The following is a 13,826-nucleotide window of genomic DNA, read 5'->3' on the forward strand; positions in this document are numbered from 1 at the left end:
TGAACAGTTAACCTACTCTTCTGCATGCTGCTCAAGGGAAAATAGGTCCACCCTGACCTTCATCTCCCAGTGCCTCAACCCTCCACCCACTGTAGAGGCAACATCTACAAGGAAGTGCAACTAAACCAGCACCTGAAATATTCAGAAGTAATAATAAGGCTAAAGAAAAGGCCAGGGGAAAATAGATCAGAACTGGTTTGAAACGTCTGCAATAGACAAAGCCTGGGGCTAAAAACTGGAGAAAAAAGGAAATAAAATAAAATATTGACCTCCTTCTCAGCAAGTGCCTTACCTTCTCCCATGCTTTTCATACTGCAGAAGACCAAGTGAGAAAGTTGTGTAAGACTGTGCCACAAAAGTCATGCAAGTGGAATTCAAGTTGTACAAATAACTGTCACACTGTCTCTTCAGTGCCTCATTTTTGCAGATTTTTGCAAATATTTTTGAAGTAGGTGGGTGTTTTGTATATGTCTGTGGTATTGGTGTACAGGGCTTTCCTTGAGGAATCTTGCTAGAGTAAAGATGGCTCCTACTACTAAAGTCCCTTTTGCAAAATTATAGAGCAGTCTTGCATTGAAAAATTGAAAGTTTAATGTGAGATGATTCAATTCTTGCCCTGAAGGATTTATTTTTATACACTTTTCCCCCTGAACAAGTCAATGTTCAGAGTGAGGCAGTAGTTTTAGAGTAGTCACCCACCCAGCCAAGACACATTTTTCTGTGAGTGAAGGAGTGCTATTTTTCTGTCCTCATCAAGACAAACTTTAGACTGTTTAACAATTAAAACCTTAAGGATTTAGTCCTGGAAAATATTACATTTCAAAGGTAGTGGGTTTGAGCATCTTTGATTTCATTTCTGGCCAAAAAGCCACTAAATCTGTACTTACAGTGTGCAGACACGAACCTAATCTAAACATCAAATGAATTTCCTTACCTGCAGGCAAGCAAGCCTTAAAACTCCTTCAGCCAAACGTTTGTGTTATATTCAGCACACTGTTCTTGTCACTGCTAAATGTCTGTGCTCCAGGAGAGATTTCTGTTCATTTTGCTCCTGCATGTTCTATGGATGCCACTGACTGTCAGTAGGTGCATCATTGGCTGCATCTTATTATAGTCACAGTCACCTATGTTGAATCATATAAGGAAGGGAAAGCATGTGGGGAAAGGTGGGATGATGGGAAGATTCTGTACTTTTAAGGAAGGAGGAGAAATTGGAGATTTGAAAAACCAGATACCCAAGGCTTAATTCAGAGCTGTTGTGCAGCAGCACAAGATACTCTGATTCACATAAACCTGGCATTAAAGCACATATCCCTCCTTTCCTGTGCTGAGAAAGCCAGGTGAGGGCACAGGCTCTGAGCTCCTATGGAGAATGTCACCCCAGGTAGGCAGCACACCTCGTATTTCAGCCCCGCAGCATCAGCGCTAGGCAAGGAGCTCAGCGACTTTGATCCTCGTAATGATTTTTGTCTTATCGCTGCTGTTTGCTGGTGCAGGAGCAGTCAGGTTTTATCGGTTTGCACAGTTCTCTTCCTCAGTGGTACACACGGTCTGTGACTATCTGGGAAAGGGATTTATTTTCTGTATCTGTGATAAAATGTTCTCAGTTAAGTCATTAATCTTCTAGACTGACATTTAACCCTATATGGGCCTAGGATTTCAGCAGCTGAAATCCTCTGCATGAAAAGCCTGGCTAATTAGTATCCTCCATTTCCAGTCAGTTAGGAGGAATATCTTTTCTAACACAGAAATAGCACTGTCAAAAAAAAAAAGATACAACAACTAACATTCAATGAGAATAATCTGATAATGTAATCAAAGATTCTCTCTAGCATGGCAGTTAAAATTAAACATTGTGAACAGTGCATAATGTTCCCGTCTCTTAACAAGTCATAAATACTTTAACCCTTAGCAGCCAGGATAATTCCAACATGTTAAGCTTGTTGGACGTGGTTGAGTCACACACACAAATGTGTATACACGCACATGCAGAAAAAAAGCAACTCATTTAAAAAATAAAAATCTCCTTTCTGTACTGTTTTACGCTTTTACATTTCTTCACATTTCTACATTGCCCTCTATCCTGTTTTACTGTTGGTTTTTACTTCCACTACCAGCACCTCTGTGTGCTGCTCTGCTCAGGCGGCACACACAAGCCCAGCCTGTGCTTAGGGAGCTCTGGCAGGTGGCAGAGAAGGAGGTGGTCCAGGGAAGGAAATTGGATGGAAGGAGGATGCTAGTCCCCAGGCTGGAGGCTGCCCCGGGGACAACTACAGGGTTAATGGGGAGTGGAATATGCAGAGAAATGTAGGAGAGGAGCCTGAGGAAAGAAAAGGATCCATAGCAGCCCAAGCACTGAGCTTAGTGATCTGTGTCCTGATCCTCCTGGGCCACACAAATGATTCTTCTGCGACATATGGGAGGGAGCAATTTAAGTGGTTCAGGCAGGTCTTGCTGGGGGCTCCTCATTCATGAGGAAGCTGATCAAAGGAGTCAGGCAAACGGCTTCTAAACTTGGGGTGAACAAGAGGATTTGTATTGCCTGTGCCACCTTCAAGGTCACTGATTTCATTACGAGGTCAAGCTCATGACAATTATCCCTCCTCACTGTGTGAATGACAAAGGCTGGATGGGAGAACGTTTAGCTTCTGGTCCTCTTGTGAATGGACAGAAATGCTTTTTAGCCATTGTAATTCAAGAATCCTCAGTCAAGAAGGAGACGGTGCCTCTAGAAATAAGATTAACAGCTAGTGAGCCTCACAAGAGGGCTTGATGATTGATTAATACACTGGGACTGCTCAATAGCATAGAAGTGCTACATATCAACTTACCCAGAGAACTGCCAATGCTGCATGAGATTAGAGCATGAGCCCGTGATCCTCAGATATACAGTCTTTCTTCAAGTGTTACATGCTAGACCTTGTAATAGAGTGATTGTAGATGAAGATGTATGGAGGGCCAGTGATCCAGGTGAGGAAGGTAAAGCTCCCAACATTTACGCACAGAAAACCTTCAGCTAAAGAATAGTATTTTATGTGTTTGTATGTGTGTATTTCCTTTTGCATAAGTAATTGATAGCTCATTAACAACCTGTTAGAGTGAAAACTTCTGGGATAAAGAGCATGCTTTCTGCTTGTATTTGAAAACCTAATACAAATAGAAGGAGGAAAACAATATTGGGGTCTGAGATTGGTGACTGCTGTGTAGCAGGATCTTTTTCTGGCTTCCAACTGCTATGATCAGCTGACCTCAGGGAGACAGGGAGTTTCCATCCCGACCATAGGAGCTCCAGCTCTACTAGGTCTGTAACTTTTTTGCAGTAGGATTTTTAACGGTTAGCAGTATAATGTGCTTCTTGCACCCCAAGGGTTCTGATCTTTACAATGGCATAAAATGATCAAATTATTTTCTTCTGGCTGAAAACCTAAGGGCTGGTAGAAGGAAAAAATTCCCAGCCAGAGAAATTAAATATTTCAAGTACAGACATGAAGGGGAACCACCAGCCCTGTTGTACAAGGCTTGGAGAGGGTTAGGGACTAAGGAAACAGCAGCCTGGACCCGGAGCACCTAGTGATAATGTTGTCAGCAGGAGGATGCTCAAGGCTGATGGAAAAAAATGCTGATCAGAGAGCAGCCTGTCTTTGGCAGGTGGCTCTGTCCACAGGCCAGTGCTGTGCAGTGTATAAAATACTTTACCAACATTCTTTTCAGCCCTTTGGACGACAGGCTGAGCAAGGTCGCTGCCTGTCAGTAAAACGGCTACTCTCTTTTGCCAAGGGTTTGGCACAATTACCAAGGAAATGGAAGATTTAGGTCCAAGTTACACCATGCCTTTACAGGCACCATCCATTTCATCCAGGAAATGCAACATAAGCTTTGAAACAACACAGGGTGAAGGAACCAAACTCAGCTTCCCCCTCTCCACCCTCCCAGCGTCCAAACAATGGACTGTCACTATCCCCACTCTTCTCCTCTTGACCCAGCTCTAGGCATCTTGTCCATGAATGAGTGCAGAAAATATAAGTGCCTTCACAAATGCAACTCTCAAAAGATACTGGGATAAACAGGATACATTTTCCAAAAAGAATTAATTCTATGCAGTTGTACATCAGACCAACCAAGGTATCTCATTTGAAAAACTTTGATAAATGAACTAGAAAATAATGCTGATCCAGGGTCAAAAGCAGTTTCTTTGCTCTTATGTTTATTTCACAGCAGATCAGGGAATTAGGGGAAGACTGACAGGAGAGAAAACAGAAGTGTGTACTTTGAAATATGTCAGACAGAAGTTAAGTTTTTAATATGTTTTGCAATAAAAAAGATCACCATGTCTTCCACTTTTCTAGCATGTAAATAATTTTCAGATTTTAGCATAAATAAATTTTGCATAAACAGAATCTTTTATTTGGCACTGAATATGTAAGACAGACAAGACATTTAAAAAGTATGGGAAAATTATTCATTTCCTCTGACAATTTCTAAAATCAAAGGCATGTATTTTGGAATAATACATACCATCCAGGAAAATAATTTTAAAAAAGTCTTTCACAAATGTTACCAAATTAAATATAACCTTCAATGCTGCTTCTGAAACACATATTTTCTTATCAGCGGCTTCCTGTGTTCAATTTATTCTGTTGTGTTCCTTCTACATCATAGCAATGACAATGAAATAGTCAATGACTGGAAAATACACATTTATGCAGAAGAAATAGGTGAACCAACATTTTCTTCTGAGTCTTTAAATGCTCTTTATCATTGTATTTAGCAACATCTCATTCATAATGCAGGAAACTTAACAAAAGGCAAGCAGATATCATTGCTACTTGATCCTGTAAAATATTCAAATGGAAACAATGAGTTGCAGGTGAAGTAAAGAAAATAATCTTCATCTTAAGAAGAAAGAGAATGTTATTTTTGACACCTGGACCAAAACCAGTAACACATGTATTTTGCGAGGAGCTGTGACAGGGCAGAATGGAAAAGGCCAGTGTGGCGCCCAGATTGCCTGCAGTCATTAAAGAGCAGCATTGTCTGGCGAGGCCTGAGCTGAGTGGAGCACGACAGGCGTGTCAGAGCCCGAAGCAAGGCCACAGAGCCCAGCCAGCCACGGGCAGCCCCAGGGGCTGGAGCCCGAGCAAGGCTGCAGGCGCACGGGAGCTCAGCCTGCACCATCCTGCAGCTGTGTTACAGGCCCAAGGGCAAGAAGTGTCCCTCCTCCCCCAAACACAGATATTTCTTTTGAAACTGTGAAAGATAAATACAGAATTATTAATGATAAAGCCTGCCGACTGTGGGAAGGTGTGAGGGCATCTACCCTGGAAGGCTAACTAGCCCTGGAGACTTCCAGTGAAACAGATGTGGAAGCTTTGCAGCTGTCTGCTGGTTCCAAGGAATCAAGGAACACAGATTTTGCATCTCACCCCTTTCCAGGCTAAGACCTTTTTTTTTTGTTGTTGTTTTCTGAAGCTTTCCTTTGGTTATACTGAGCACTTTTCTCAGTCAAGTGTTTCAGTACAGATTTCATATTAAGATTCATCTAAGATCATCACCAGCCCAAGCATCTCCTGAGTGCCTGGAATTAGTCAGAAATTCCCCTTTCATCATAAGTGATTCCACATCTATCCATTATTCAACCATCTTCTCAGATCAGTTTTAACCCCAGAGAGAAGCCAGATGAGACAGACCACTACTCTGATCAAGCCTGAAAATTCTGCTAGTCTTTGTAGCAGTGTTAATACTCTACAAATCACACAGGCTAGTTTTTTAAGGTATTTAGGCACCTAACTTACACTGCAATAAATTTAAAGGTCTTTGAATAAATTCTTATGCAAGAAACTCATATTAGGGTAAGAATGCTTGTCCTCACTTAAAATGAAATAAAAGATCTAAAGTCTGCTAATGAGCAGTGATATTATTGAGTGCCAATTTAAATGGAAAAAATTGCTTTCATTATGCAGATTTTGATGCTGGCCGTGTCATGACACTGTTTTCTCCAGAGGATTAATTTAAGTCCAGTAAAGCAGAAAAGAATCCCCTTCAAAGTGATGAAGTGAACAAGAAGTGAAATTGATTTATGCAAAGTAAGAAAGTCCTGCAAGTGTTGTAGATTATGCAAATGATTAAAAAAAAAAAGAACAGGAATAAAGTAATTTGAAATTTGGAAGAGAGAAAAATCAAATTACATTATACAAGAAACAGTAACTCTTCAGTTAAAAGTCTTTTTATTTGATTTTGTAAATGGAATAAGTTAATAATAACTTTAAAAGAAATTAAGAATGCAATGCATATTAAAATGAGCCCCAGTCTTGCCTGGAACTAGATCTTTGCCAACTCCTGTGACGGAAATATTGAATAAGAACCCCCATGTGCGGTTATTTTTAAATAGCATCACTGCCTGCTGGCAGCTCAAATTGCAGTGCTTTAGAGAGTACAGAGAGAGGAATCTGATTAGTATCTAGTACAAGGTGCAAGTTCAGGCTCATTAGCCAGTGGTGATGAAAGCATTAACGCCCTTCAAGGAGTGCGTTTACTCTGAACACATTTGCTCATTAGGAGGATGAAGGTCTCTTTCCTCACAATGCATCTGAGCTGTGAAAGGGTTTAAGGGAGCTCTTTGCTTTATCAGGAGCTTTGTCTTCCCATGCTGAAAAGCTAAGGGAGGTCCATGGCACCATCATCAGGGATGGGACTGAATTCTCTTGGCAGTGCTTCTCACAGGGCAGCTGCCCATACCCAAGGTGTCAGCCAGGTTTTCCCTAAGGCACAGAAAGAGGAACTGGAACCCAGTTATTTGAGATGAACTCAGTAAAAATGCCCCCTGTAGAAAGAGAATACTCATTGCTATGGGCCAAAGAGTGGTTTAGATGACTAGTTTGCAGAGAATTGTCCGCATTACCCTTGGGCAGATGAGTTGCAGCCCTTCTGCCTGGCACAGAGCCATTGCCACTTTAGTCCAGCCACTAGTGCAGTGGATGTTATTTTCCCATGGATCAAGCATTTAAAGCCAATAGGAACGGCAGCCTCCTGTCGCATCCTGAATGGCAGCCTTCTACTGCATCCAGTCACAGAGGTAGAAGAAATGAGGGAAGTAATTTGAAAGCAGATCCTTCAAGCACTCTTAGAGACAATCAGGAGTTTATTGGGAAAAAGGCCTGGTCTGTAGCAACAGAAATGCCACCAGTAATTGTACACATTTGAAAGAAACTTTTGCCCCAAGACACTTCCCATCTTTGACGTAGGATCAAGGCTGGACAGCAAAACAGAGAATTAATTGCTCATAGGACATGTCCTTGTTGCTGTCCTCATTCTCCTTAAAATAAGGGGTTTTGCTTCCAGACCCACTTGAGCTGACTACTCTTTTCCTCCTTGTCTTCCAGAAAATAATTCAAAACTTAGCAGCAGAAGTGTGGCTGTAGAAAAGGGTCTTTCTTAATTCTTAGTCTCACCAAATTTAGCTGAACTATTGTGTTAGCTTTCTGGCACATGGCAGAGTAGTTATACACATGGAAGACATGCAAAACAAAGGAATTGTTCCATGTTCTTTCAAAGCTGCTTAAAATTTCTTCCCACTCTGCAGCCTGTTATTGTTCAGGGAAATGTGACACACTGACACCCCTTGCATGAATACTTGTGCACAGCTTTGTTAGCCTGGCACAAGTATTTCTACAAAAACACTAACTTGTAAAGAGGGTCAAAATACAGGTATATTCAATCAGTGAAAATTTAGAGAAAAACAGAGATTGCAGCCCATGCTCCAAGAAGGAAATGTTCTATTTTTTTTTTTTATTAACCCTCCCTTTCACAAGATTTCAATGTCTTTGATTACAAAATCTGCTCCTCAGACATGATGAACTGCCAAGCCATTGTGTTATTGTTGGGAAGGATGCTGTCTTCATCAGCTTTGTCAGCATTTCGTGTTGTGAGTTCCATTATACGTGGCAAAAAAAATACACTGTGCAGGGAAAGATGCCTATATATGCAACATAAAATCCCTCTACTGTGCCACATTAAAAAAGGGAATTCTGATATCCAAGAAAATGATCCTATCTGTGTCTTTCATCCTTCTGATCTCCTATTAACTATGCATGGAATATGTTAAGGCATTTTATTATTTTGGGGAATATTCGTTTAATACAAAGTTACATATTATTTCATCATCACCAGCTGCATCTCTACAAAGATGGTGACTTTGTGGGAATTGTCACAACAAGCAGTTACTCCAGTAAGAGATTTCTAATGAAAGGGAATTATACTGATTATTAATGAGTTCCAAATGAATTCAAGTCCCATGGTAATGGTAATCTTAAAATAACACACAGGCAAAAATACTGCAATGGAAAACGGTTGGTCTGATCAGAGCTGTATTGAAATGTAGCTTCAAAAAAGTAATCAGTCAGAAGGGAGCCCATTTTACTTGAGAAAGTAATTATTTCACTTATGTCATACTCACCTCTCAAAACAGTTCAAAAAAGAACCTCATGCTTCACCAGTCCATGGATTTTTTTACCTTCTCAAGAGGCAAATGTAAAATAATAAAAAAGAAAAAAAGAGAGTTGGACATTCAGAAGAGGAGAAAAAAAGAGTGAGAGAGGAGTAAGAGACATTGATCATTCCCAAAATATGTTGAAACTAAAGAAAGAAGGTGCAGTACGGAGGAGGTTGGTTATCCCCCAAAGCACCCCAGTGAAGCCTGAAGATAAATGCAATCAGCCTTTATCATTAGTCAGCACACTGCCTTGTTATAAAGAAACTGGTGCATTTGTTTACCATCCTGTATTACAGACACTCAGAGAAGCCAAAGACAAAGGAAATAAAACTTAAATGTGGTCACATAGCGTTTGGAACAGAAGAAATGGTAGTTTTCTATCCTGGGAGGCAACTTCTGAGGTTGTAAGATTTGCACGGCTGGCAGCCCCAGGCACTACTGTCACTGTGCATCCTATGGCATGGAGGTGAGCCAGCAAAACTACAGAAACAATTCTGGCCAAAGTAAACCTGAAATTTCTGGTACCCAGAATTTCTTCTTCAGTGTGGAACAAATTTCTGCCACCTCTGTGTCTATGCTGGGCTGTGCAAGGTGGGCTGCCTTCAGCATCAAGCCCTCCCCTAGGCGGGATGCACCATCCACTCACTTCAAGTGCCAGGAGCCCTCTGTCCCCAGACCCCCAGCCCCCATAGCTGCCAAGGAAGATTTAACAACTCACAAGTGAAGTTACATAGAGGGAAGGAAAACAAAGTTTCCCACAGTGTAAACAGAACAAAAGTGCCTCCACAACATCTTTCCACCTGCAGCCATGCTCCATTAGGCTTCACTGAGATGGACAAGGAGCGAGATGCATCTCTGCCCATGTGTCTCTGGATTTTATTTGCTTTTTCTTTGTGAGGTTCTTCCAGAGAAAGTGGATTGTGCTGTTTCTCTGATAGTGGATGCTATGGTCCCCTCTATGGAAAAAGGCTGTTTGAAGAAAACAACAGCCTAAACCAAGGGTGGTGAACTTGGTCGGGCAAGAGTCCTCTTCTGGCTTAGTTGGGCTCCATGTAACACCTGAGTTGAACCAAGTAAAGGCACACTGGGGACAAGGCAGATTATGGTGGGGTTTGGCATCATGGATAAATGCATGCTTGAGCAGATCCCTTGAAAATTCCCGTTCTCCTCTTCTCTCTTTCCACTCCTTCCACTCATCCAGCAAGCAGCCACATGAGGCAGGCAAACCTTTGGACACAGAGCCGCTGGGCAGATTATAGCAAAAAATTTGTAGCTGGTAAATTGCATTGTTAAAGACAGCAGTAATTTGCCAGTGATGTAAGTATTCCCAGCCAAGAATGTTGTGTCAGTAAATTTAATCTCTAATTAACAGACTGCACATCCTTTGTTTCTGATGGCATTCACAATCTGGATTGTAATGATTTATGAAATGTAGGTATGTCCCTTCCTTTTACAGAAAAGGGTATTTCCAGTTTGTCATTCCTACTCAGTCTCTTTGAAGTTGTGGGATTCCAAAATCAATCAGATAAGTGTCCAGCAAGGAAGCCCTGTGATTTCTTAATGTGTGCTAACACTGTATTTCATTTCATTATAGTAGCTCATCCTCTCAATATTACATGAAATGCTGAGGAGGAATACTTGTGACTGCTTAAAGGCACTGCAAATCCAGATGTCCCATAGGGAATCAGTTTTAAATGCTAGGAATTTGGGAAATGCCAAGAATCTTAGCATTCTAAAGCACACACAATGTATGTCAGGACAGGTAGCTAACCAATAATGATGGATGAATACAATAAACTCTCCAGAGAGCAATGGAGTACTAAAACATTTTAATTTGAAACCAACAGCAGTATCTTTTCTCACTCCCTGGCAGATAAACAAGGTATCTAGGTTGCATTTCTTTGTTGTGCTGACCTGCTTCTCTGGGATTCCATGTAGCGCTTAGCAGGCTGGCATGGCTCACGCTACTGCAGGAACAGTGTGACCTTCCCCTTCTTCAGAGGGGCACTGGGCTGATGTTAGGACCTGTTCTTGGCTGTGCGCAGTGCTGGGACAACCTTTCACATGCTCATCCCTAATGCATCCATCTCCTTTTGCACTTCATGGCACTATTGAAGTAATTTGCTGACACACAAAGTAAGCTGAGAGACACAAGCCTGCAAGTTTCCTGGTCTGTATCAGTCCTTTTTGACACGGGGAGTGTGCGTGGCTGTCATTGACATTTTTGCAATTGCAGTGCCTGAACAGAGGAACCCATGCATTTCAGGTGCACAAAACATCTGCACAAGGCTGAGAACCATGGCACAAAACCTGCCACACAGCTTGGACCAGCACCTGGGGACTGGTGTGACGCTCTACAGAGATTGAGATGGCGCTGCATGGCTATGGTTAAGTCACTAGAATCCCAACCTCGGAGTAGAACTTGGAAAATACAAGATTTTGCAAATATAAAACGTAAGTCCTAATATTTCAGTCATACTTGCTCTCTCTTTGTTTTCCCACATTCCGATGCATAGCCTCAATTTATTCCTCTGGATATTCCCTGATTCAATATCAGTGGGGAAAACTGCGGTCAATCAAAGACAAATCGAATATCTGCTTTGTGCTTGATAATCACTTTTTGAAGAAAAAATTATCTCATATAAGGAGAAAGAAGAACTAGACTAAGAATCTGATATTCCTGATGTCCGTTTCTCAGTTATAAGGTATTTTGCAGTTACTTGTTCTTTTATATGTGTGTGTGTGTTTTTATTTTTCTTAAACCACGCTTCTATTAATAACTTCTAAAAAGTTAACTTCTTTTTGCCCTTTGTCTGTCTTTTACTGCTGAATATGAAATACTAGTAGTAGTATTCTTAGAAGTGATTTATTGTCTGATGTCAGCATTTTATTTTTTCTTTGGGAAAATAAGCTTTTTCATAGCTATTTCAGAAGCTTAAATTAACCAGGAGAAGGACCAGTGATTTTGAGAAATAAAAGAAAGAGTCAGAAGGAAATTACAATGATGAAAGGGAGAGAATAAGAAATAGAAAGGAGGCTGAAAGAAAGCAGAGAAAGTTAGGGGTGCAGTTTAGGCAATATTTATAAAAACCTGTGTTCTGTCGCAGTCTTGCTTCTACCAAATGCTATTTTGACAAGTAATAAAATGTAAGAAAGGTATGGAGGTTCATCTGGCTTCAGCTCTCCTGTTCATAAGGTATGCAACTCTTTTTTAAAGAAAAGATAGAAATGTCAGCGTTTCTATATTTGGGAAAAATGAGAAACAGCAAGGTGACTTGTCACAAGATCTGTCATCACTATAACTATCTTTGTATTCTGCAAGCTGGTTTTGAGCTTTGTGTCCATTTTGTGATCAGCTCACAGAGATGCATGTCTGGTCCACAGGTGGGCATTACTGTTATTTTTAAGCATCATCAGGAAAGATGGGATCATCTGGAAACAGTTCTGAGGACAGGGTGTGAATGGGCAGAGAAAACAGGAACATCTCATTCGGCCTGGCTGACCCAGACTTGTTGGCAGCTGGGCTGGGCTGTGCTGTGCTGTACAGAGGGAAACCACAGGCTGAGGGGAGCAGCACCTCCTCATGGTTGAGCAATTGCAAGGCCATGGCTGGAGCACAGTGTCCCCCAGTATGAGAGAGAGATTGACAAACTGGAGAGGATTGTCTGGGATGGTCAGGGGAATGAATCCCGTACCAAGTGAGGAACGGCTTGAGACGACTGGGTCTGTTAGCCTTTTATTTGCCAAGAGCCAGGCATGATCACAAGACAGGTAACTAGTAAGCTATACAACTAAAATTGCAGATAGTTAAATGGGTGCTTTAAAGACTTTTAGATGGCTCTAAAACTCTTAGATGGCTCTAAAAGGAAGACCTTGGAGTTGGAGCTCCATCCCTTCCCTTTTGCTCCTGTGCAAAGCCACCACAACGCATGTGACTTGAGCTGCAGATGTTTCCTGTCCACTTAGCACAGAGTCAGTAATGCTCCTTACTGCTCGCACACACAAATACTGCAAGATGAAGGTGGTTCATTGCCATCACTTTTCCACCCTTGTATTGTCAGAGCTGGTTTCCTCAGTGCGGGAGAGCTCTTCCAAAAGCGGTGTGAGCTGGGACCTGAGGGTGATTCCAGCACAGGCCATGCCCTCACCAGTGGGTGCTGTCTACAGGGTCTGGCCATGGTGGGCAGAGACAATGGCTGTAACAAAGTCCACCAATGGCCCTGACATGGGAAGTTGTCGTGGGTTGCAGTGTATTCTATTACCATCCCCATCAGCTGTTGAAATCAGGTGGGGCAGTGTTTCCTTGCCTCCTCCCCCCAGACTATCTTTCTGTTAATTGCCCATCATTGTCCTGCCGCCTGACTCAGAGATAACTCTCTCCGGACTATCTTCTGTTAATGAGCCTAATCAACACTTTGCCTCATGACTCATTACCCCATTGTGAGATGCTCCACCCAGAGGGAGGAACCAAGCATCCCAGCGTGGATATAATCTGGGACTCTGAACACCAGAGACATGGGCTTCCCACTGGATTTCCAGAGGACAGGAGCTACACAGCCACCACTGGACTTCCAGAGGAAGAGCAGACTGTTTTACTACAGGATCACTGCTTCAGAGGACTGCAGCCACCATTCTACCAGACTGCTACCACCACCCTGCCTAACAGGGTGTCAGGTTGTACCTTGACTCTGTCAGTTTGACAGTGTTTTCTTTTACCTTTTTTTCCCCTTTTCTTTAATTTCCATTAAATTGTTATTCTCACTTGGTGCCTCCCACTGGTTTGTTTTCAAACTAGCACAGAAGTGAAGAAAAAGGACCAAGGACCATCCAGGAGCTCCCATCAGGAGCTGAAGGAGAGGAAGTAGGAGACAGGACAAGAGACAAGGCTTCGATGTACAACCGAGGGATCCCAGCACAGTCACCACTGCTGTGGTGTCAGTGGGGCAGGGACTGACCCTAGGCTGAGCTGAAATGGGGCTTCTGGCCCCAGGTGGATCCAGCAAAGGCTGGACAGGTGCAGTAAGGCTTCTGGTGCCCTCAGGGCCCTGACATCTGTGTAGCCAACTCCTTGTGAAGCAGGAGAAAGTATGAAAGCCGTCCAGTAGTTGCTTAGAGTGTGACATTGCTTCAGGCACAACTGGCAGGGAAAAAAAAAAAGAAAAGTAGGTCTTTTCTCTCTCTGCAAGTTTTCTGGTAGATGAAATATGCAGGAATCTATTTTTGGAGGTGATCAAATAATGAGTGTGAGGAACTCACTTACTCTGTTGTGCTCACTGCATGGGAAACAAGGAGAGTAAAAAACACCCTTACCTCACCAGGTAGTTAACCAAGAACATCC

The sequence above is a fragment of the Corvus moneduloides genome, chromosome 3 (genome assembly GCF_009650955.1).
Source record: "Corvus moneduloides isolate bCorMon1 chromosome 3, bCorMon1.pri, whole genome shotgun sequence".
Classification (NCBI taxonomy): Eukaryota; Metazoa; Chordata; class Aves; order Passeriformes; family Corvidae; genus Corvus; species Corvus moneduloides.